The sequence below is a fragment of the Bufo gargarizans genome, chromosome 3 (genome assembly GCF_014858855.1).
Source record: "Bufo gargarizans isolate SCDJY-AF-19 chromosome 3, ASM1485885v1, whole genome shotgun sequence".
NCBI classification, from domain to species: Eukaryota; Metazoa; Chordata; class Amphibia; order Anura; family Bufonidae; genus Bufo; species Bufo gargarizans.
Genome location: NC_058082.1, coordinates 20,149,096 through 20,175,804, shown reverse-complemented (window position 1 = coordinate 20,175,804; position 26,709 = coordinate 20,149,096).

Below are 26,709 nucleotides of genomic sequence, written 5' to 3'. Positions count from 1 at the left end.
TTGGGGGTTTGGAGGTCTGACTGGGGGTGTGATTGGGGGGTCTGGAAGTCTAATGGGGGTCTGATTGGGGGTCTGGAGGTCTAATGGGGGTCTGATTGGGGGTCTGGAGGTTTGACTGGTGGTCTAGAGGTCTAATGGGGGTCAGATATGGGGATCTAGAGGTCTAATGGGGGTCTTGAGGTCTAATGGGGTTTGGAGGTCTAGTGGGAGTCTGGAGGTCTGATATGGGGGTCTGGTCTGAGGTCTATGTGGGTCTGGAGGTCTAATGGGGGTCTTATATGGGGGTCTTATCTAAGGTCTGATATTGGGTCGAGGTCTTACATGGAGGACTAATGGGGGTCTGATCTGAGGTTTAAAACTGGGGTCTTATATGGGGTCTCCCAGGCAGCCCCCCGAAGCCCTGTCCTTACCCTTCCCCGTCTGCGCAGTTCTGGCCACTACTGAGCAGACGGGGAAGGTTCCCATGGCAACAGGACGCCTTCTCAGGCATCCTGCTGTCCATGGTTCTGAACAGATCTGTGCTGAAGGCATAGATCTGTTCAGACAAAGTGTAAGTAAAATACAGTACAGTACACTATATAGTGTTCTGTACTGTATTATACAGACATCAGACCCACTGGATCTTCAAGAACCAAGTGGGTCTGGGTAAAAAAAATAAAAAGTAAAAATCAAAAAACACATTTATCACTGATTAAAAATGAAAAAAAATTAATTCCCTACACATGTTTGGTATCGCCGCGTCCATAACGACCTGATCTATAAAACGGTCATGTTACTTTACCCGAACGGTGAACGCCATAAAAATAGAAAAAAAAAAACTATGATGAAATTTAAATTTTGCCCACCTTACTCCCAAAAAAAGGTAATAAAAGTGATCAAAAAAAATCGCATGTACGCCAAAATTGTAACAATCAAACCGTCATCTCATCCCGCAAAAATCATACCCTACCCAAGATAATCGCCCAAAAACTGAAAAAACTATGGCTCTTAGACTATGGAAACACTAAAACATTATTTTTTTTGTTTCAAAAAAGAAATCATTGTGTAAAACTTACATAAATAAAAAAAAGTATACATATCAGGTATCGCCGCGTCCGTATTGACCGGCTCTATAAAAATATCACATGACCTAACCCCTCAGGTGACCACCATAAAAAATAAAAATAAAAACGGTGTAAAAAAAGCCATTTTTTGTCATCTTACGTCACAAAAAGTGTAATAGCAAACAATGAAAAAGTCATTTGCACCCCAAAATAGTGCCAATCAAACCGTCATCTCATCCCGCAAAAAATGAGACCCTACTTAAGATAATCGCCCAAAAACTGAAAAAACTATGGCTCTTAGACTATGGAGACACTAAAACATTTTTTTGTTTTAAAAATGAATTCATTGTGTAAAACTTACATAAATAAAAAAAATTGTATACATATTAGGTATTGCCGCGTCCGTGACAACCTGCTCTATACAATTACCACATGATCTAACCTGTCAGATGAATGGTGTAAATAACAAAAAAAAAAACGGTGCCAAAAAAGCAATTTCTTGTTACCTTGCTGCACAAAAAGTGTAATATAGAGCAACCAAAAATCATATGTACCCTAAACTAGTACCAACAAAACTGCCACCCTATCCCGTAGTTTCTAAAATGGGGTCACTTTTTTGGAGTTTTTACTCTAGGGGTGCATCAGGGGGGCTTTAAATGGGACATGGTGTCAAAAAAAACAGTCCAGCAAAATCTGCCTTCCAAAAACCGTATGGCATTCCTTTCCTTCTGCGCCCTGCCGTGTGCCCGTACAGTAGTTTATGACCACACATGAGGTGTTTCTGTAAACTACAGAATCAGGGCCATAAATAATGAGTTTTGTTTGGCTGTTAACCCTTGCTTTGTAACTGGAAAAAAAATATTAAAATGGAAAATCTGCCAAAAAAGTGAAATTTTGAAATTGTATCTCTATTTTCCATTAAATCTTGTGCAACACCTAAAGGGTTAACAAAGTTTGTAAAATCCGTTTTGAATACCTTGAGGGGTGTAGTTTCTTAGATGGGGTCACTTTTATGGAGTTTCTACTCTAGGGGTGCATCGGGGGCTTCAAATGGGACATGGTGTCAAAAAAACAGTCCAGCAAAACCTGCCTTCCAAAAACCAAACAGCGCACCTTTCACTCTACACCCCGCTGTGTGGCCGTACAGTAGTTTACGGCCACATATGGGGTGTTTCTGTAAACGGCAGAGTCAGGGCAATAAAGATACAGTCTTGTTTGGCTGTTAACCCTTGCTTTGTTAGTGGAAAAAATGGGTTAAAATGGAAAATTAGGCAAAAAAATGAAATTCTCAAATTTCATCCCCATTTGCCAATAACTCTTGTGCAACACCTAAAGGGTTAACGAAGTTTGTAAAATCTGTTTTGAATACCTTGAGGGGTGTAGTTTATAGAATGGGGTCATTTTTGGGTAGTTTCTATTATGTAAGCCTCGCAAAGTGACTTCAGAGCTGTAGTGGTCCCTAAAAATTGTTTTTTTGTAAATTTCTGAAAAATTTCAAGATTTGCTTCTAAACTTCTAAGCCTTGTAACATCCCCAAAAAATAAAATATCATTCCCAAAATAATTCAAACATCAAGTAGACATATGGGGAATGTAAAGTCATCACAATTTTTAGGGGTATTACTATGTATTACAGAAGTAGAGAAACTGAAACTTTGAAATTTGCAAATTTTTCCCAATTTTTGGTAAATTTGGCATTTTTTTATGCAAAAAAATATATATTTTTTTACTTCATTTTACCAGTGTCATGAAGTACAATATGTGACGAAAAAAACAATCTCAGAATGGCCTGGATAAGTCAAAGCGTTTTAAAGTTATTACCACTTAAAGTGACACTGGTCAGATTTGCAAAAAATGGCCTGGTCCCAAGGTGTAATAAGGCTGTGTCCTTAAGGGGTTAAAGGGGTTGTCCGCTTATTTTTATTTTTTTGTATGAGCGCTGCCTTCTCTGCTCTGTTTACCTGCTCATTACTGCAAATGCTACGACGAGCAGGTGAACAGAACAGAGAAAGCAGCTCTCATATGAGCGCTACCCTCCATTGAAACAGCTGGGGGCACAGAGGGCATTACTACTATGGAGGGGGTACAGAGGGCATTACTAATGTGAAGAGGGCACAATTGGCATTTGTTATTATGGAGGGGGCACAGAGCCAGAGGGCATTACTACAATTAAGGGGTCACAGTGGGCATTATTACTGTAAAGGGGGCACAGTGGGCATTATTACTGTAAAGGGGGCACAATGGGGATTTCTACTATGGAGGGGGCACAGAGGGCATTACTAGCAGAGTAGGCATTATTACTGTGAAGGGGGCACAATGGGCATTATTACTGTGAAGGGGGCACAGTGGGCATTATTACAGTGAATGGGGCACAATGGGCATTATTACTGTGAAGGGGGAATAATGGGGATTTATACTATGGAGGGGGCACAGAGGGCATTACTAGCACAGCGGGCATTATTACTGGAAGGTTGTACAATGAGGGCAATACTACTGTGAGGGGTTACCATATTTTTTTTAAGTATTTGGGGGGGTGCCAGAGAAAGAACCCACCCTGGATGCCAAAGACCCTAGGCACGCCACTGCTAGGTCCTTATCTCTTTTCTCTCTACATAGCCCCTGATGACACCCAACTACATACCTCACCCTGTGACATCACTTCTGCCATACAGAACACCAGTGACTAACTGTCCGCTGTCTCTAACATGTCCTCTATATATCTGAAACTGAATCTTTCAAAAGCTGAACTACTTGTGTTTTCTCCATCTACTAATCTACCTGAACCAGATATCTCCATCTCAGTTTGTGGCACTACCAGAATGTCTATGCAGCACTCCCGCTGTCTCGGTGTTATGCTTGACACTGACCTTTCCTTCACCCCCTATATTCAATCTCTCGTTCGCTCATGTCGCCTGCACCTCATAAACATCTCTAGAATCTGCTCCTTACTTACTGTGGAAACAATAAAAACTCTCATTCTTGCCCTGATCCATTCCCGTCTTGATTACTGCAACTCATTACTAATTTGTCTCCCCTCACCAGACTTTCCTCTCTCCAATCTATTCTGAACGCAGCAGCCAGGCTCATCTATCTGTCTAACTGCTACTCCGATGCCTCCACTCTGTGCCAGTCATTGCACTGGTTGCTCATTCTCACCCTCAAAGCTTTCCACCCCATACATCTCCTCTCTCATCTCTACCATCTGTCACGATCAGTGTGGGGGGGAAACTCCACTCTGAACACAGGAGGGAAGGGGAACAGTAACTGGGCCTGGAAACTAGGGAAGAAACAGGTCACCTCCTAGACAACCCTTATCCAGGCCCTAACTATCTATCAATATGAATAGACCTTGAAGGTAGGAATATTCATATGCAGTATACCTAGGCCTTTATATCCTTATAAGGCCCTGGAAAAGGTTAGGACCAGAGACAACCCTTCCTCCCCAGATGGACGAATGGAAGTCTCTGTCTCAGGCCCAGATACAAACAAAAGGGAATATAACAAACACAAACAAATGCGACACTTAACTTCTGTAGAGATGGACGAGCAGGAACACCAGAGACAAACTCACACCATCTCAGCCAAACCCAAATTAAGCTATCTACCGCATAGTCAGAAGGGTGGGTGAGACTATAAAGGGTAGAAGTGATGACCACTGAGCAACAGCTGAGAAAAGGGAAGTGGTCATTAACCCTATGTCACGGCGGACAGGATATCAGATACACAGATAAATAAACAAACAAGTTTCTAGGCGAGAAGCTGGGGATAAGGTCACCTCCTAGCAAATCCCTAACAGCTCTCCCTATACTGCTATGCCCACATTCAGACCCTTAAGGTGGGAATAATGTGTCCTCGTGCCTGGGCTGAAAATACCCTAGAATCCCTGAGATGGTGAAAGGGGAATAGGGCAGCCTGCTCCCTCAGAACCTGGAGGGGACAGACGTAACTCAAACAGCCTAGACAGCAAACAAGAAATCTGAAACCAACTTATCTTATCTGAGCAGGAACAGCCAATCCTTCCGTCCTTCAGGAACAAACAACCTCCCTGGGGGACAAGAACCAGGAGCGCCCTCCTGGGCTCCCAACACCTCCATCTCCAATTCGGGGTACAGAGCGGAGACCACCACCCCATCAGCCAAAATCGGAGCAGGATCCTCTGAATCACATCCCCCAGGAAAACTGCGAGACAAGGCATCTGCCTTGACGTTCTTAACCACAAAACCACAAAATTGAACCTGGTAAAAAAAAGTGACCATCTGGCCTGTCTAGGGTTCAGACGCTTGGCAGATTGCAGGTAAGCCAAATTCTTATGATCTGTATATACTGTAACGGGGTGAGACACCCCCTCCAACCAGTGACGCCATTCCTCAAAGGCCAACTTGATGGCCAGCAACTCCCTCCTACATCATAATTCTTCTCGGCGACCGAGAGCTTCTTGGGAAAAAAAAAGCACACGGGAGCCATTTGCCAGGAGATGACCCCTGCGACAGCACCGCTCCAATCCCCACTTCTGATGCATCAACCTCCACCACGAATGGCTGAGACACATCGGGCTGCACCAGAATGGGAGCAGACGCAAAACACTCCTTAATAGCCGAAAAGGCCTGCAATGCCTCATCCGACCAGACAGAGACGTCGGCGCCCTTCTTAGTCATATCAGTGAGAGGTCTTACAATGGTAGAATAGTTCAAAATAAATGTTCTATAATAATTAGTAAACCCCAAAAACCGCATCAAAGCTTTCTGATTCTCTGGTCGGTCCCATTCCAGAACTGCCCGGACCTTTTCGGGGGTCCATACGAAAACCAGAGTCAGAAAGCAGATATCCCAAAAACGGAAGCTCCTGCACCGAAAACACACATTTCTCCAATTTGGCATATCATTTATTCTCCCGAAGGATCGTCAAAACCTGTCTCACATGATCCCGATGGGTCTTCAGATCAGGAGAGTAAATTAAAATGTCATCCAAGTAAACCACCACGAACCTCCCCACCAATTGATGGAAAATGTCATTGACGAATCGCTGAAATACCGCTGGCGCGTTCGTCAACCCAAAAGGCATAACCAGATTCTCAAAATGACCCTCGTGCGTATTGAAGGCCTTTTTCCACTCATCCCCCTCCTTGATTCTGATCAGATTGTAGGCCCCTCTCAAATCCAACTTGGAGAACACCTTGGCTCCAACAATCTGATCAAAAAGGTCGGAGATCAAAGGAAGGGGATACGGATCCCGGACCGTAATACGGTTCAATTCCTGGAAATCCAAACAAGGTCTCAGCGATCCATCCTTTTTTTTTAACAAAGAATAAACCTACTGCCACCGGAGACTTAGATGGCCTAATATGACCTTTTGCCAAACTTTCGGCGATATACTTCCGCATGACCTCTCTTTTGGGTTGAGAAAGCTTGTAAAGCCGAGACATTGGCAACTTAGCCCCTGGGATAAGATTAACTGGACAATCATAGTCACGATGAGGGGCAATTCCTGAGCCCCACCCTCCGAAAAGACATCCGCAAAATCTGAGAGATACTGAGGTAGAGCTGTAGTGGACACACAAGAGATAGATGTGCCAAGACAATTATCTGAACAAAATTCACTCCAACCAATGATTTGTCTTGCTTGCCAATCTATAATTGGGTTATGTTTAGTCAACCATGGTAATCCTAAGACTATAGGAGCTGGCAAATCCTTCATGACAGAACAAGACATAATCTCAACATGTGAATCACCCACCCCTAACTGAATACCATGAGCAATATGAGTGAGACTCCTTTGAGAAAGAGGGGAAGAATCAATTGCAAAAAACGGAATCTCTCTTTCTAAAGTGCAAGTACTTAGACCCAGATTTTGAAGAAAAAGAAAGTCAATAAGGTTTACCCCAGCACCACAGTCAAGGAATACTTCAACAACAAAAAATTCTTGAGTCTAGCGCCACCATAGCTGGAAGGAGAAAATGAGTATTACAGGGAGCTTGCATACCTGCTTGCTCCACCCCTCCATTCACGCTACCAAGAGTCAGGAAAGTTTGTTTTTTTCTTTTTCTCATCAACATGCGGTTTAACAAAAGGACAAGCAAAAATAAAATGAACACTTTTCCCACAGTAGTAACATAGTTTATGCAATTTCCTAAAGTCTCTACTACCAGAACGGAAAGATACCTGACCCAGCTGCATGGGTTCCTCCCCTACCCCAGAGTTACCTGTAACATCAGAAACAATAGACAAATTTTCAGACTCCAGCACTCACTTTTTTTTGAAGTTTCAAGTTCTCCGGCTTTATTATCAAACGTGCACAGATAATACAAGGTTCGATTCTCATAGGTGTAGGCTGTTGACGCGTTTCGAAAGTTCTTATTCGTAACAGTCTGTTACGAATAAGAACTTTCGAAACGCGTCAACAGCCTACACCTATGAGAATCGAACCTTGTATTATCTGTGCACGTTTGATAATAAAGCCGGAGAACTTGAAACTTCAAAAAAAAGTGAGTGCTGGAGTCTGAAAATTTGTCTATTGTTTCTGCTTACCTGTAAAGGAGTTTTTGAAAAAACTAGGACACCGGGCACGCGGATATAAATACTATAAAAAACATATGAGCCGGTATCTTTACTTACATGCTTACCTGTAACATCACCCTGGGAAGCAGTTGAGACGAAACCACTCACAGAAGGGATCCCTTGCGTGGAGGGAGCCTTACACCTCTCTAATACGTCTATCTAACTGTACTGCCAAAGACATAGCATTCTCCAAAGAATCTGGGTACTCATGAAAAGCAAGGGCATCTTTCAATCTCTCAGATAACCCCTGACAAAACTGACTATGTAACACGGGGTCATTCCACTCTGACTTGGTAGCCCATCTCCTAAACTCAACGCAGTAAACCTCTGCAGTATGTTCACCCTGTAATAAATTACGCAATTTAGAGTCCGCCATCGAGACCCGATCTGGGTCATCGTAAATTAATCCCAGGGCCTTAAAAAATTCTTCCACCGACCGGAGGGCCCGAGAATCGGGCGGCAGAGAAAAGGCCCAGGATTGCGCGTCCCCTTTAAGCAGAGAAATGATTATACCAATCCTCTGACTTTCATCACCTGACGACGATGGACGCAGCCGAAAATACAACTTGCATGACTCTCTAAAGCGGATAAAGTAATCCTTACCCCCTGCAAATCTATCAAAAAGAGCGACTTTAGGCTCCCCACAAATTTGACCTGCACCTAATGCCAGAGCATTCTGACACCGTGTGACCGAACTACGCAGATCCGCAACCTCTAGGGATAATCCCTGCATGCGGTGAACTAGCGCATCAATTGACGCCATCACAAAACCACTGAGCAATGGCAGTCAAAGTATGGCGGGTTATAATGTCACGGCGGACAGGATATCAGATACACAGATAAATAAACAAACAAGTTTCTAGGCGAGAAGCTGGGGATAAGGTCACCTCCTAGCAAATCCCTAACAGCTCTCCCTATACTGCTATACCCACATTCTGACCCTTAAGGTGGGAATAATGTGTCCTCGTGCCTGGGCTGAAAATACCCTAGAATCCCTGAGATGGTGAAAGGGTAATAGGGGCAGCCTGCTCCCTCAGAACCTGGAGGGGACAGACGTAACTCAAACAGCCTAGACAGCAAACAACAAGAAATATGAAACCCACTTATCTTATCTGAGCAGGAACAGCCAATCCTTCCTTCCAAAGCCAGACAGAAGCTATAACCCGCACGGAACACTGGGAGTGAGAGTAATTTAAACCAACGACCCCACCCAGTGCACCTGAAGGGAGGCGGATCTAGCACGACTCCAAAACAAAACACTAAACACGTGCTGCTAATCTGGCAGACCTCCGCACATAGTCAGAGCAGGGCATGACACCCTATCAACACTGAATCGAGAGAAATCTAGGAGGCTGTTAGATTCCTCCACGCTCAGCCAATCTCCTTGATTTACTGACATCAGTCACCTGAGGGACCGTGACACTACCCCCCCCTTCTATTGGTGACCTCCGGGCACCCAGGACCGATCTTTTCAGGATGGGCTCTGTTAAAGGCCTTCACCAGACGATTCACATTAACATCGGCTGCTGGAACCCACATCCTCTCCTCTGGTCCGTAACCCTTCTAGTGGACGAGATACTGGAGGGACCTACGGAGAACTCAGGAGTCCACAATCCTGCTGATTTGAAATTCTAAATTACCGTCCACCATGACAGGAAGGCTACAGGGTTAACAATTGCAGTGATCTTATATGGACCAATAAATCTTGGGCCCAACTTCCAAGAAGGTACCTTAAGCTTAATGTTTCTTGTGGACAGCCACACAGAATCACCCACTCTCAGGTCCGGACCATTCATACGTCTCCTGTCAGCCACACGTTTATACATGTTGCCCATCTTTTTCAGGTTATTTTGAATTTTCCACCAAATCGAAGACAAAGAAGAGGAAAATCGTTCCTCCTCAGGAATACCGGAAGTTTGAGAACCAGAAAATGTGCCGAACTGTGGATGGAATCCATATGCCCCAAAAAAACTGCGAATTATCAGTGGACTCCTGTCTACGGTTATTAATGGCAAACTCAGCTAATGACAAGAATGAAGACCACTCCTCCTGGTTCTCCGAAACAAAACATCTCAAGTAAGTCTCCAGATTCTGATTGGTGCGCTCCGTCTCTCCGTTCGACTGAGGATGAAAAGCCGAAGAAAAGGACAATTGTACCCCCAGTCGAGTACAGAACATTTCCCGAATCTGGAAACAAACTGAGTCCCCCGATCAGACACCACATCAGAGGGAATGCCATGTAGTTTAACGATGTTATCGACAAACACCTGTGCACGAGTCTTGGCATTAGATAGAGCAGGCAGTGCAAAAAAAATGTGCCATTTTGCTAAACCGATCAACTACCACCAGGATCACGTTTTTTCCTGAAGAATTCGGTAAATCCATGATAAAGTCCATGGACAAATGCGTCCAAGATCTGGACGGGATGTGTAACGCAAGAAAAGATCCAGAAGGCAGAGTAAGTGTCACCTTAACACGAGAACAGGTACAACAGGCTCACACATAGTCCTCAACACACTTACGCAGCCCCGGCCACCAAAATCTGTGCGAGATGAGATCGACAGTGGATTTAGTCCCAGGGTGTCCAGCCAAGACAGTACATTAATGTTCCTCAAATACCTTATGACGTAAGCCTGAAGGAACAAACAATTTCCATGGAGGACAAGAGTTCGGAGCATCCTCTTGGGCCTCCAACACCTTAGCCTCAAGATCAGGATATAGGGCAGATAGGACTACCCCTTCAGACAAAATAGGACTAGGATCTTTAGAATCACCCCCTCCCCCAGGAAAGCTGCGCGACAAAGCTTCCGCCTTGACGTTCTTAACCCCACGCCGGTAAGTGACAATGAAGTTAAATCTGGTGAAAAACAGCGACCATCTGGCTTGCCTTGGATTCAGTCGTTTAGCCGACTCAAGGTAAGCCAGATTTTTGTGATCAGTAATTACCGTAATAAGATGAATTGCTCCTTCCAACCAATGGCACCATTCTTCAAAAGCCAAGTTAATGTCCAGAAATTCCCTATTACACACGTCATAATTTCTTTCAGAAGTCGAAAGGTTTTTAGAGAAAAAAGCACATGGGCGCCATTTACTAGGTGAAGGACCTTGCGACAAAACTGCTCCCACCCCTACCTCGGATACGTCAACCTCTACAATGAATGGCTGTGACATGTTCGGTTGCACCAGAATAGGGGCTGAAGCAAAACATTCCTTCACAGCAGAAAAGGCTTGTAATGCCACCTCAGACCAAACAGAGAAATCGACCCCCTTCCTATTCACGTCTGTTAAAGGTTTAACCACAGTTGAATAGTTTGAGATGAATTTACGGTAGTAGTTGGTGAATCTCAAAAACCGCATAAGCGCTTTCAGATTTTCGGGACGATCCCAGTCCAACACCATACAGACTTTCTCGGGATCCATACGAAAACCTGAGGGTGAGAGCAGGTAACCCAGGAATTGCATTTCCTGAGCAGCAAAAACACATTTTTCCATCTTCGCATACAATTTATTCTCTCTTAGGGTACTTTCACACTTGCTGCAGAGAGATCCGGCAAGCAGTTCTGTCGCCGGAACTGCCTGCCGGATCAGGCAAGATGTATGCTAACTGATGGCATTAGTAAGACTGATCAGGATCCTTATCAGTCTTAAAAATGCCTGATCAGTCGAAAAAATGCATTGAAATGCCGGATCCGTCTTGCCGGTGTCATCCGGCAAAACGGATCCGGCATTTATTTTTTTCACCTTTTTTTCAGTCTGCACATGCGCAGACCGGAAGGACGGATCCAGCATTCCGGTATTCTGAATGCCGGATCCGGCACTAATACATTCCTATGGGACATTCAGGCAAGTCTTCAGTTTTTTTTCGCCAGAGATAAAACTGCAGCATGCTTTTTTTTTTTCTTTTTTGCCTGATCAGTCAAAATGACTAAACTGAAGACATCCTGATGCAAACTGAACGGATTAGGGCTCTTTCACACTTGCGTTGTTCTTTTCCGGCATAGAGTTCCGTCGTCGGGGCTCTATGCTGGAAAAATCCTGATCAGGATTATCCCAATGCATTCTGAATGGAGAGAAATCCGTTCAGGATGCATCAGGATGTCTTCAGTTCAGGACCGTAACGTTTTTTGGCTGGAGAAAATACCGCAGCATGCTGCGCTTTTTGCTCCGGCCAAAAATCCTGAACACTTGCCGCAAGGCCGGATCCGGAATGAATGCCCATTGAAAGGCATTAATCCGGATCCGGCCTTAAGCTAAACGTCGTTTTGGCGCATTACCGGATCCGACGTTTAGCTTTTTCAGAGTGGTTACCATGGCTGCCAGGACGCTAAAGTCCTGGTTGCCATGGTAAAGTGTAGTGGGGAGCGGGGGATCCGTCTTCAAATGCTTTCAGTTCACTTGCGTTTTTCCGGATCCGGCGTGTAATTCCGGCAAATGGAGTACACGACGGATCCGGACAACGCAAGTGTGAAAGAGCCCTTACTCTCCATTCAGAATGCATGGGGATAAAACTGATCAGTTCTTTTCCGGTATAGAGCCCCTGTGACGGAACTCTATGCCGGAAAAGAAAAACGCAAGTGAGTACCCTTAGGATTTGTAACACCTGTCTCACATGCTCCTTATGAGTCTCCATGTCTTGAGAATAAATTAGTATGGCATCCAGATATACAGCAACAAATCTCCCCACCAGATGATGAAAGATGTCATGTTTCTATGTTTCTATGATAAAGTGTTGAGAAACTGCTGGAGCGTTGTTTAACCCAAACCAGGTTTTCAAAATGCCCCTCAGGGGTATTAACCCCTTGAACCCCGGGCCTGTTTTCACCTTCCTGCCCAGGCCATTTCTTGCAAATCTGACATGTGTCACTTTATGTGGTGATAACTTTAAAACGCTTTTACTTATCCAGGCCATTCTGAGATTGTTTTCTCGTCACATATTGTACTTCATGACAGTGGTAAAAATAAGTTTAAAAAAAAACATTTTTATTCATAAAAAATACCAAATGCAAATTTCTATTTCTCTACTTTTATAATAGATAGTAATACCTTCAAAAATAGTAATTACTTTACATTCCCCATATGTCTACTTCATGTTTGGATCATTTTGAAAATGACATTTTATTTTTGGGGACGTTAAAAGGCTTAGAAGTATGGAAGCAAATCTTTAAATTTTTCGAAATTTTTTCCAAAACCCACTTTTTAAGGACCAGTTCAGGTCTGAAGTCACTTTTTTGAGGCTTACATAATAGAAACCACCCAAAAATGACCCAATTTTAGAAATTACACCCCTCAAGGTATACAAAACTGATTTTACAAACTTTCTTAACCCTTTAGGTGTTGATGGAGATGAAATTTCAGAATTTCACTTTTTTGGCAGATTTTACATTTTAATCCATTTTTTCCAGTAGCAAAGCAAGGGCTAACAGCCAAATAAAACTCACTATTTATTACCCTGATTCTGCGGTTTACAGAAACACCCCACATGTGTTCGTAAACTGCTGTACGGGCACACGGCTGGGCGCAGAAGGAAAGGAACGCCATATGGTTTTTGGAAGGCAAATTTAGCTGAATTGGTTTTTAGATGCCATGTCCCATTTGAAGCCCCCCTGATGCACCCCTACAGTAGAAACTCAAAAAAGTGACAACATTTTGGAAACTACGGGATAAGGTGCCAGTTTTGTTGGTACTATTTTGGGGTACATATGATTTTTTATTGCTCTATATTACGTTTTTTGTGAGGCAAGGTAACAAAAAAAATGGATGTTTTGGCACCGTTTTAATTTTTTATTTTTACAGCGTTTAACCAAGGGATTAGGTCCTAATATGTATACTTTTTTTTTTTTTTTTCACTTTAGCACAATAATAGCAGTTTGGAAGCAAAAAAATAATCATATTTTAGTGTCTCATAGTCTAAGAGCCATAGCTTTTTAATTTTTTGACCGATTCTCTCAGGTAGAGTCTAATTTTTTGTGGGATGAGGTGACGGTCTGATTGGTACTATTTTGGGGGGCATACGCCTTTTTCATTTTTTTACGGTGTTCATCTGAGTGGTTAGGTCATGTGATATTTTTATAGAGCTATTTGTTATGGATGTGGCGATACCTAATATGTATACTTTTTTTTATTTTTTTCACTTTAGCACGATAATAGCAGTTTTGACACAAAAAAAAGATGTTTTAGTGTCTCCATGTTCTGAGAGCTATAGTTTTTTTTATTTTTTGGGCGATTGTCTTAGGTAGGGGCTCATTTTTTGCAGGGTGAGGTGACGGTTTTATTAACATCATTTTGGTGGGCATACGCCTTTTTGATCGCTTGGTGTTGCACTTTTTGTGATGTAAGGTGGCAAAAATAGCTTTTTTTTACACTGGTTTTATTTTTATTTTTTTTATGGTGTTTATCGGACAGGGTGGATCATGTGATAAATTTAGAGAGCCGGTCATTACGGACGTGGAAATACCTAATATGTGTGGGGGGGTTTTCAGTTTTTTATTATAAAATAAGGGGAAAGGGACATTTTTTTTCTTTTTTACTTTATTAATTTTATTACCGTACTTTATTAATTTTATTAAAAACACTTTATTTTTACTTTTTTTACTTTACTTTATTTATGACATTCACTTTTGGGGGTCTGATCCACTCTGCAATGCATCTGTATTGTAATGCATTGCCTGTTAGTGTATGACACTGAGTCATACACTAACAGGTTGCCTAGGAGACCCAGCCTGAGGCCGCTCCGGTGCCCGCGCGATCACTATGACGTAGTATTACGTCAAATTGCGGGAACTCAGTGGTTCCCATGACGTAACAGTACGTCAAAGGTCGGGAAGGGGTCACAATGGCTTTTCTGGGAAAAATGCCGTCTTCCACTCATCCCCCTCCCTGATCCTTACCAGATTATATGCCCCCCCCTCAGATCCAATTTAGAGAACACCTTGGTACCAACAATCTGACTAAACAAATCAGGAATCAAAGGAAGGGGGTAAGGATCATGGACGGAAATACGGTTGAGCTCACGGAAGTCCAGACATGGTCTAAGGGTACCATCTTTTTTTTTTTTTACAAAGAACAACCCAGCAGCCACTGGGGATTTGGATAGTCTGATATGACCCTTCGCCAAGCTCTCGTGATATACTCTCGCATAGCCTTTTTTTAGGGCTCCGAAAGATTATACAACCGAGATTTGGGCAGTTTAGCTCCAGGAATAAGATTGACTGGACAATCATACTCCCGATGCGGGGGTAACTCCTGGTTACCACTCTCGGAAAACACAACAGAAAATTCGGAAATGAACGGGAGTACAGTTTTAGTGGTGACCACAGTGAAAGATGCATTAAGACAGTTGTCGATGCAAAAATCACTCAAATCGAGAATCTGTCTCGCTTGCCAGTTGATGGTAGGGTTATGTTTGCTTAACCATGGCAAGCCCAAAACCATCGGAGCAGGAAGACCCTCCAACACGTAACACGAGACAGATTCCAGATGGAAATCACCCACTCTTAAAGGGATGTCATTTACCACTTGTGACAGGCATTTTTGGGTAAGAGGTGCAGAATCAATTGCAAAGACATAAATGCTTCTCTCTAGTGCACTAGAAGTTAACCCATGAATACGAACAAACTGTCTATCAATCAGGTTACCCCAGCCCCACTGTCGATAAATACCTCGATTTCCACAGTTTTGGACTCTAGCGCCACCTCGGCAGACAGGAGAAATCGGGTACTACCAGTAAATGACAAAAGTACGTTTTCTTGCTCCCCACCCACACCACCAACAGTAATTTTGGGATTAAGCGTTTTTTGTTTTTGTTTACACCTTGACGCTGAATGTACGGACACATTTTCACAAAATGTCCCTTCTTTCCACAACAAAACCAGACTCCCTTCATATGACCAGCGCTCTTACCAACAGTCCCAGGAGTAGCTCCCCCCAACTGCATAGGCTCCCTACAAGGCATAACCACAGGTGTCTCTTTACCATAAGTGTCAAAGGAAGCCGCCACCTTCAGTACGTCCTGAAGATGAGGACCCTTAGATCTCCACCTCAGGCGTCTATCCAGACGTACAGCAATGGACATGGCTGCTTCCAATGACTCCGGTTTTTCATGAAAGGCCAACGCGTCCTGCAGCCTCTCAGATAGACCCTGAGAGAACTGGCTACGAAGAGCAGGATCATTCCACTCCTTATCCGTAGCCCATTTCCTAAATTCAGAGCAATAGATCTCCGCGGAGCGTTCTCCCTGCCGTAAACCATGTAACCTGGTCTCAGCCTGAGAGATCAGTTCCGGGTCATCATAAATAAGATCCAAGGCTCTAAAACATTCATCTACCGACTGGAGGGACGGTGATGCGGTTGGCAGAGAAAAAGCCCAAGACTGTGCATCATCCTTAGGCCTCATGCACACGACAGTGTTTTTTCACTATCAGTGATTTGGCTTCAGTGGTCCGTGTCGGATTTTGCTTCAGCTGTGTTTCCTTGTGTCTTCTTTTTTTTTTGTCTGACAGGGGGGAAAAAAAGGAAGGTTAATGAAAAGTGTAATTTTATTGCACCAAAGTCTTGTAGAAAAAAACGGACACGGACACGAATGACATACCAGTTGTGCATCCGTTTTTTTGGGACGGACCCATTGACTTGAATGGGTCCGTCCTCCGTTTTCCACTGACAAGAATAGGATAAGTTATATTTTTTTGACAGACTGGAATCACGGACTCGGAGAAAAAACGGAGGACTATCAGTTTTTTTTCACAGCTCCATAGAAATTAATGTGACCTCCGCTAAACTGTGAAAAATGACGGAATGGACGCGGATGCACACAACGCTCGTGTGCATGAGGCCTTAAGCAAAGAAATGATCATACCCACAACAGGGAATATAACAAACACAAACAAAAGCAACACTTATTTCTGTAGAGATGGAAGACCAGGAACACCAGAGAGGATCTTACACCAGCTCATCCAAACCCAAATGAAGCTATCTACCGCATAGTCAGAAGGGTGGGGTCAGACTATAAAGGGTAGAAGTGATGACCACTGAGCAACAGCTGAGAAAAGGGAAGTGGTTATTAACCCTATCAACACTGAATCAAGAGAAATCAAGGAGGCTGTTACATTCCTTCGCGCTCAGCCAATCTCCTTGATTTCCTGACATCGGCCACCTTAGGGGCCGTGACACACACAGACATCCCAACCTGCAAAAACTCATTTCAGGGAGGTGCACTTCTCATTTCCGGGAGTTTTTTTTTAATGAACTTTTTATTACATTTTCCAAACATATGCAGTATCTGCACACTTTGCTCTATGGTGTGGAGGACTGGGCTCATTACCCTGCCCCAAATTATCATATTTATGTATATGATTAAAGGGATTCTGTCACCACCTATAAGCCCTGTGAGCTAAACATATGCTCATGTCCAGGGTAGCATTCTGATTTCTAAGGTGGCCTTATAAAAGCTATTTGTGGCTTTATTCTGCGGAAAAACAGGTTTTACTAACCTGTCAATTATTGAATTAAGGTGCCCAAGCAGGGCATAACTGAATGCCTTTAGAGGCATTCCGTTTTTCATTCCGTCATAATAGAAGTCTATGGGCTGCAAAACAGATCCGTCCCATTTCCGTTATGCAGGGCAGTCCTCTGAAGGCATTCCGTTTTGCATTCCGTCATAGAATTGCATTATGGTCCGTGGTAACGGAATCCATAACGCAATTCACATTTTACCAGTAAACGAATCGTGAACGAATTTCATAACCTAAAATTTGCTCATCTCTAGTCGCAATAGCTTTTCTGACTAAAATACACCTGTGATGTCACAATGGCTTTTCTGACCGAAACACACCTGTGATGTCACAGTGACATTCCTGACTGAAACACACCTTTGATGTCACAATGGCTTTCCTGAGTGAAATACACCTGTGATGTCACAATGAATTTCCTGACTGATATACAGCACTTTACCTCTGAGCAACGCACTTATGATGTCACCACGCCTACCTAAGTACGTCACAATTGTGATGTCACAACAGTTGACGGCTGCTTACCTTATGGATTCCAACAGATGACATGACAGCTTTATGGACAGAAACACACTTGTGGTTTCACAGCAGGTAACCTGACTCAAACCCTTGTTGATGAGATGACACAGTCAGCTACCTGAATGATACACCAGTGGGATGTTACAACAGCTGAAAGCTATTTACCTGCCACTTGTGATGTCACCGCAGCTGAACTGACTGATCCCTGTGGTGTCAAAGCTATCTGACTATCTCAGCAGCTTACCAGGGGCAGACACCAACAGCAGAGGTCCCCTGTCTTTTCCAGATGCTAATTTGATGACAGCAGGGTGCTAGCTATAGACCACCAAAAAATCCCTCAGAGATGTGTGAATCAACAAGTAGCTGTGTGCATAACTCTTTACATGTGAATTCATAGGAGGGAACATGAACTACAAGCAGTGGACCCCTTAATCCTCAGGGTCTCTGGTATGTCAGCCCCTGGCCAATTAATCAGGCCATAACAACGAGTCATCAAATGACATTTGAGCCATATTTTATTGTTATCCTAATTAAAGTGTACAAAAATATAGGAAATACATGGCCGTGAAGTTATCGTGTGACATATTTGCTCATAATCTGTAAAAAAAAAATGTATCCATAGGTGGCAGGGCTTGGACATTTCTGTTCCACAGAAGGCATTTGCGAAGACATTTTTTTTTCCACAGATGGCAGGGCTCAGACATTTTTGGTCCATAGGTATCATGACTGAGAAATTTTTGATCCATAGGCGGCAAGATTGAGATATTTGTGGTCCACAGATGGCATGATTGAGATATTTGTGGTCCATAGATGGCATGGTTGAGACATTTTGGTTCATAGGTGGCGTAGTTAAATTTTTTTCTACTGTGAACAGGATACAGAAAACTTTCCCACAGGCAAACAAAAGGGTTCTTTAAAAATAAAGAGCAGATTTTCTTGTAGGATTTGCCCAGGAATGAGCGAGAGTCATAAATCAGATGATCTGTCTGCCCAGTCCAGACAGCCAATACACTTGTGTGAAAGAGGGCATTTTACATGTGCAAACATGAAGGACCTGGTCAACTAGGAAAACGACAGCAACAACTATGTATGTGATGTGACTTTTACAATTTAAAATTCAAAAATTCTATTTTTTAATACATTTTTTATACTTGTCTTGTTATATCTTTGGAGAAATTTGTATATTTCTGTATTGCCTTTATAACCTGGTTTGACAAGGAAATACCAGCATAGGCCAGTGAACTCACTGAATAATTTATATACATTTTTTTTTTTATTCCTAGAAAAAGTGTACTTGCTCTAAAAATCTCAGTACATTTTCAGAAAATAAAAATCTGCATTATATGAATAGGAATATACTGTATATTGACCATCTGTGATTTCTATCTACTATTATTGCTGCTTATTAATATGAATCAGAGCCTGATTATGTTAGAAAAGTTAAAAGTTAAATGAAAAAAGTTAAATTATAATAGTTTTAGTAAAAAACAATAAAACTAAAATAAAATAGTTACAATAAATATTTTATTATAAAATATAAAAAATAAAACAATTTTTTACATTTCACAACCTTGTACTATCATGTCATGTCAATAATAAAATTAAATAGTTAAAATAAATGAAATACATATTTTATTTAAAAAAAGTTAGTTTCACAACTTTGTACTTTCATGTTACCATCACTTCAATCCACTGCCCTAATTTTTACCTACTTTAACTTTTATCATCTGCCTTTCCCAAGATTTTACTTAATTTTGGCTAGTGGGTTCGAGCCTGGGACAGGTAACCTACAGATTATATCATATTATATTGTCTTTTTGGTGGTTTAGTTTGGAACAAATAGTAGAAAAAATGTAATAAATACATAAAAATCAGTTGTAGTCCAAGGGGTTTTCCCAGCATAGACCTTTATGGCATATCCACAGGATAGCTAGGCTTTCTATTTCCAGGGGCAAAGATTTAATTATCCCCCCAGCCCTGTATCTAAATACCCTGCTCAAGACAGCATGGCTTGTTGCCACCACCCTGGCACTCGGCACCAAGGACACAGGTCCCATAAGCACTCCTCTACCTTACCTCCCCCTTGCACTCAGCATCCAGTACACAGGTCCCATCAGCCCTCCCCTACCTTAGCTGATGTATTAGGGAAACAATATACTGAATTGTAGGTGGCAATATCAGTGTGGGTTCCAGCAGTTGCAGTCCAAACCAGGGTTTCATGCATTTTTTTTACAGAGGAGATTGTCCTGGTGACCTACTACTGTATATTGCATGATACATCGAAGATATTTGGTCTTTGTAGGATCTTGTAAACTGTTCGCCTGAAGTCATCAGACAACAGGGTGAATTCCCTGAAATTGTATCCCGGGTAAATAAATTATAAGGTGTGTGTCTTTATTGTGGTGTTGACACAGCTTGGAGAAGATCACAGTTTGCACTGTTTACCTACCAGTCATCTTTTCCTGCTTACTTCTCCAGAAACAGACAACAGCCTCAGATTTGAGGATTGCTGGGAAACACCAACAGGAGACAGCAATCCGTTTATCTTTCCCAGGTTCCTTACCTCCTCTCACACAATATGTAGGCCATTAAATCAACATGATGTTTGTAAAGCAGTCTGATCTCCTGGAGAGGGACTCATCATTTACTGATACTTCTCCAATGTCTTCTGAGATGTCCTGAATGCCACTTTAGTAGGACAGCAGCCTACTGGGAACTCAATTCAACTCTTTTAATTGCCTGACAGTTACAAGAAGTGGTTTCTACAGTGATCAGATGTTTCTTTGAGGACTTCATTTTTTCATGATCACCAGAAGTAAAGTCAGTGCGCTGTATTGGACTCCATGTCCACAAGTTATTTTGACCGATCATCAAGATATCGATCACAAAACAACATGATGTGAAGTTAATGGCGATAAATTGAAAGCAGGATTGGACTGGTGCACCAATGGTCCCAGGTTAAGCAGAAAACTACTACCATGTTTGACGCTAATTTGAATGATGTTTACCAGTAAGCATATCTCCACCTTCAGTATAATGAGTGCCAAATAATATTTTTCAGAAGCAATGTAAGAAATAATTATTTTACTGAAAGAATAGAAGATGCTTGGAGCAAACGTCTGGCAGATGTAGTTAGAAAATCTAAAGTAAGTGAATATTAACCTGCCTGAGAGAAACATATATCTATCCTCAGATATGGCAGACTAGATAGACCATGAAGTCTATTTTCATCATTCTTCTATTTTTCCATGTTTCTGTCAGTGTCTTAGCTTATACACATATATCAATTCCTCAGTGGCTTCAGAAGATATTTTAGAAAACAGTTCTAAATAAATCAATTACAGAGATCTGTGGAATCAAATGTGTATTGGGATGTTAGAGCTAATAGGATTGTCCCTCAAAAATGAATTCTACATTTTTCAAACCTTCCCCTGAATCTGGATATGTTTGTAATAGCATGTAATTAAAAAATTTAATACAGCTATCAAGTTATTCAATAAAATGTATCTGTATACCGCCACCTGCTGTCTGTTCTTTTCCTTATTTTTCTGTCCGCCTCGCGTTGGACGCACACGCTCAATTCTATCCTTCATTGTCCACCAGCCCTTTTGAATCCCATTTGGATTCTATCTCTCTTCCAGTCCTTACAGATGTCTAAAAAGAATCTCTTGATGCAAACCTTGCAAGAGTCAGAAGCCGCCTTAAAAGCTTGTGAGGGAAACTCCTCTCCATGATCTGATGGATTCCCATATGAGTTTTATCGTAAATATAGGGAGGCTGTTCTCCCCCATCTTCTGAAGGTAAATATTGGGGCAATAGAGGACGGTAGTCTTCCGGAATCAATGACTAAGGCCTCTTTCACACTACCGTTTTTTTTCTCCGTTTTGCGGGCTGTTTTTTGCATTCCGTATACGGTCCGTATACGGAACCATTCATTTCAATGGTTCCGCAAAAAAAAGGAATGTACTCCGTATGCATTCCGTTTCCGTTTTCTGTTCCGTTGAAAGATAGAACATGTCCTATTATTGCCCACAAATCACGTTCCGTGGCTCCATTTAAGTCAATGGGTCCGCAAAAAAACTGAACACATACGGAAATGCATCCGTATGTCTTCCGTATCCGTTCCGTTTTTGCAGAATCATCCATTGAAAATATTATGCCCAGCCCAATTTTCTCTATGTAATTACTGTATATGCCATACGGAAAAACGGAACGAAAACGGAAACACAACGGAAAAAAAAAAACGGATCAGTGAAAAACCGACCGCAAAACACTGAAATAGCCATACGGTAGTGTGAAAGAGGCCTGAAGCTGTAATAGTACTAATATTGAAAAATGGCAAAGATCCCTTAGATATACAGTCATGTGAAAAAATTAGGACACCCTTTGAAAGCATGTGGTTTTTTGTAACGTTTTTAATAAAAGGTTATTTCATCTCCGTTTCAACAATACAGAGAGATTAAAGTAATCCGACTAAACAAAGAAAACTGAAGAAAAGTCTTTTCAAGATCTTCTGTAAATGTCATTCTACAAAAATGCCTATTCTAACTGAGGAAAAAGATAGGACACCCTTGCCCCTAATAGCGAGTGTTACCTCCTTTGGCTGAAATAACTGCAGTGAGACGGTTGTTGTAGCCATCTACCAGTCTTCGACATCGGTCTGAGGAAATTTTACCCCACTCCTCAATGCAGAACTTTTTCAGCTGTGAGATGTTTGAGGGGTTTCTTGCACGTACAGCCCTTTTCAAGTCACCCCACAGCATCTCAATGGGATTCAAATCTGGACTTTGACTTGGCCATTCCAGGACTCTCCATTTCTTCTTTTTCAGCCAATCTTTGGTTGATTTACTAGTATGTTTTGGGTCATTGTCATGTTGCATGGTCCAGTTCCGCTTCAGCTTTAATTTTCTAACTGTTGGTCTCACATGTTCTTCAAGCACCTTCTGATACACAGTAGAATTCATCGTGGATTCTATGATGGTGAGCTGACCAGGTCCTGCTGCAGCAAAGCAGCCCCAAACCATGACACTTCCACCTCCATGCTTCACAGTTGGTATGAGGTTCTTTTCTTGGAATGCTGTGTTTGGTTTACGCCAAACATGTCCTCTGCTGTTGTGTCCAAATAATTCAATTTTGGACTCATCTGTCCAAAGAACATTATTCCAGAAGTCCTGGTCTTTGTCAACTTTATCTCTGGCAAATGTCAGTCTGGCCTCGATGTTTCTCTTGGAAAGCAAAGGTTTCCTCCTTGCACACCTCCCATGCAAGTTAAACTTGTACAGTCTCTTTCTGATTGTAGAGGCATGTACTTCTACATCAACAGTAGCCAGAGCCTGCTGTAGTTCTCGAGATGACACTTTAGGGTTTTTGGAGACCTCTTTTAGCATCTTGCGGTCTGCTCTTGGGGTGAACTTGCTGGGGCGACCAGTCCTGGGCATGTTGGCAGTTGTTTTGAAAGCCCTCCACTTGTAGACTATCTTCCGGACAGTGGAATGGCTGATTTCAAAATCTTTTGAGATCTTTTTAAATCCCTTCCCAGACTCATAGGCTGCTACAATCTTTTTTCTGAAGTCCTCTGACAGCTCTTTTGCTCTCACCATGGTGCTCACTCTCACTTCAACAGTCAGGAGCACACCAAACTAAATGTCTGAGGTTTAAATAGGGCAAGCCTCATTCAACATGCAGAGTAACGATCTACTAATTATGTGCACCTGGTGTGATATACCTGTGTGAGATCTGAGCCAATTTAAGAGGGAATACATGTGAGGGTGTCCTATCTTTTTCCTCAGTTAGAATAGGCATTTTTGTAGAATGACATTTACAGAAGATCTTGAAAAGACTTTTCTTCAGTTTTCTTTGTTTAGTTGGATTACTTTAATCTCTCTGTATTGTTGAAACGGAGATGAAATAACCTTTTATTAAAAATGTTACAAAAAACCACATGCTTTCAAAGGGTGTCCTAATTTTTTCACATGACTGTAGGTTCATATAGGGCGATTTCTTTGCTTAACACAGATGTTAAGCTTCTCTCAAGGATTCTTACTACTAGGTTACCTAAAGTTATTTAATCTATTATACACCCTGACCTAAATGGGTTTATTCCTAATAAGGGTACCCATTATAATTTACACAGCCTTTTTGCCAATATTCAGTCCTCCCGGGGGGCCTCTTGTTCCATCCTGTCTTTGGCTGCCTCTAAGGCTTTTGACAGGGTGGAGTGGAGATTCCTCTAGAGGGTATTAGAGAGGATGGGATTTTGGACTAAGTTCATAAATATAATTAAGCTTTTATACAAATCTCGTAAGGCGAGGTTAAATATTAATAAGATGTTTACAAGGTGTATTTCTTTAGGGAGAGGTACTCGTCAAGGATGTCCACTTTCTCCTTTATTATTTGATATTTATATTGAGCCTCTCGCTGTTAGGGTTAGGCAGGATGCCAGTATTGAAGGGTTTGGGATATTGGGAACAGAAGATCATATATCCTTATATGCCGATAATGTATTATTTTATATACAACATACTAATACTGCACTTTTGAGGGTTGTTTGAGTTGATAACTCCTTTGGTGAGGTTTCCGGTCTTGATATTAACTAGTCTTTTGCCTTTAGACAGATTAGATCCTTTCACCGAAGAATTTTCTAGTAATTTGAGGATCTCTGATTCATTTGAATATTTGGGTTTCACTATTTCTTCTGAGATTGAAGATTTCCTTCAGCTTAATTTGATCCCGTTGATAACTAAATTGAGATCTAAAATAAAGATATGGCTTTGACTCCCGCTATCTAAAGCCGATAGAATATCGTTGGTAAAGATGGTGATTTTGCCCCAATTATTGTATATCCTCAGGAACTCCCCAGTATGGATTGAAGACAAGTTTTTTAAACTGGTGGAGAGAATCATCAATGACCTACTTTGGGGGACAAAGCGAGTACGGCTTAAATTTGAATATTTTTATAAGCCGATGGAACAGGGAGAATTAAATCTTCCCTGATTCAAGGGCTATTTTATAGCATCACAGCTATGACTATATTATGAATGGGAGAGAAGACCACTTTTTAGGACCTTGGTGAGGATTTCCTCACGTGATAATATCTTTACTTTATTGGAGTCGGGTCGGTTAATTAATCTCCAACAGGACTATAGAGTTGCTGTGAAGCTACTTATTAAGTCCTGGAGTACTATCAGAGATTGGTTGGAAATAAAGGGATACCTCTGTTGTACGCCCCTTTGGCATAATTACTATCTACAGGCCTTAGATAAATTGGCTGGGGACCAGTATTGGCAAAGGAATAATATTTATTATCTCGCATAGGTGGTTGCAAATGGGCATATTTTTTAGTTTTTGGAGTTAGCACAAAGAGAAAATATAGCCAATTTATCTTGATTTAGGTATTTTCAGTTACGTTCGGCACTTTCTAGTATAAAAGAAAAATTGCAGTTTTTTTATATAGACACTTCCACATTTTTGCATAATTCGATAGTAAATCCAACAGAGAGGATAAAAATTTCTCAATGTTATAAACATTTACTTAAAGCACGGTTTATTAATATATATTCCCCCGGGCAAAAGGCCTGGAGAAGGGATTGCCCAATGATTCAATCGGATGATTGGGATAATATACTGGTGAATGTGGGATTAGAATCACATATTGGTTCAATTTAATATTCTACACAGACTTTATGTTACACCTTTATGGCTTAATAAACGGGGTTTGAGAAACACCTCTAACTGCCCGCGGTGCGAGTCACCTGATGCAGATCATTTACATATGTTTTAGACTTGTCCAGAATTAAAACAATATTGGGGGGGGGGGGCAATTCATAAGTATATTACCCAAAAATTGAAAGTGGTGACTCCATTTGAGGTGGAGTGTTGTATTGTGGGTGATCTTTCCAAGGTTGGGCGCCATTCTTTTGGCAAGGGCTTGGTTTTCATCTAATACTCCAAGTATAAATACATGGTTAAAGCTCGTTAATAAGATTAAAAGGTATGAATATGTTTTATATAAACAAAGAAACTCTGAGGATAAATGGCTTAAGGTATGGGGAGAATGGAATTTTTAATTTTTCCTGCCTCCATCTCCTCACTATCTCCGTTCCGTCCTTTTTGACCGGGGGGGGGGGGGGGGGGGGGGGTGATGGGAGACGCATCGCGAAGGAGTGGGAGTTTGGGAGGGAATGGGGGGGGGGGGGTAAGGTCTAAGAAATGGAAATAATAATTTGGATTTTTTTATTTTGTATGTGGAAAAAAATGTCCACCAGCCCTATTTACTGTTAGCAGCTGTGAAAGTTACTGGAAGAGAATTGCAGCACAAAGAACACACGCTCGGAGAATGGAGACACCCCCTGAGCTGTGATAGGGAGAGAGCTGCAGAAGAAGGACACATGTTCTGAGAATAGGGCATGCCCTCTGAGCCTACAGCCTGAAATAAATCTAGTAGAGCAACTGGACCAATGAATGGGGAGATCCAGAGATTTGTGGAGTAAACCATTTGATCAATGTGTCTTAGACTATGTCTGTACACAAGGATTGGGAGGGGGGGGGTGTCGGAGATTCTGTTCTGTGATTGGTTGCTATGGACAACAAAGACAGGTTTTTGTAGGCACTTTTGATAAATTTGTCCCAGAATACTTGAGTTTATTGTAGCCATATTTGTGTATGTGGCAGTTAAAGATACCATTTGAGCATACCTACAGGGTGTGTAGTGTTGTCACATCCAGGATGAGGGGTCCAAAGGCCAAGGAGCCTAAATAGACAGTAAATCAATCAAATAAATCAAATGTGAAGGGCCAGTACAAAGGATGAGTCAAAACAGAGGTCAATGGTTACTTAGTGCATAGCTGCCAACTGTCCCAAATTTGTAGAGACTGTCTTGATTTTCAGAGGCAGTCCGGGCAAATATGGTCTGTAAATCCGCATGGCTATTGCAAGCCCCACCCACAAGTGGGTGTTGTCCATTTTCAGGGGCAGGGCTTAGATTACCTAAATTTACTAACTAAAATGTTGATAAGTACTGTATGTTAGTGAGATGGCACTAAGATGGGAGCTGGAAAAAACTGAAAAATTCTATAGTGGCAGCATCCGGGGT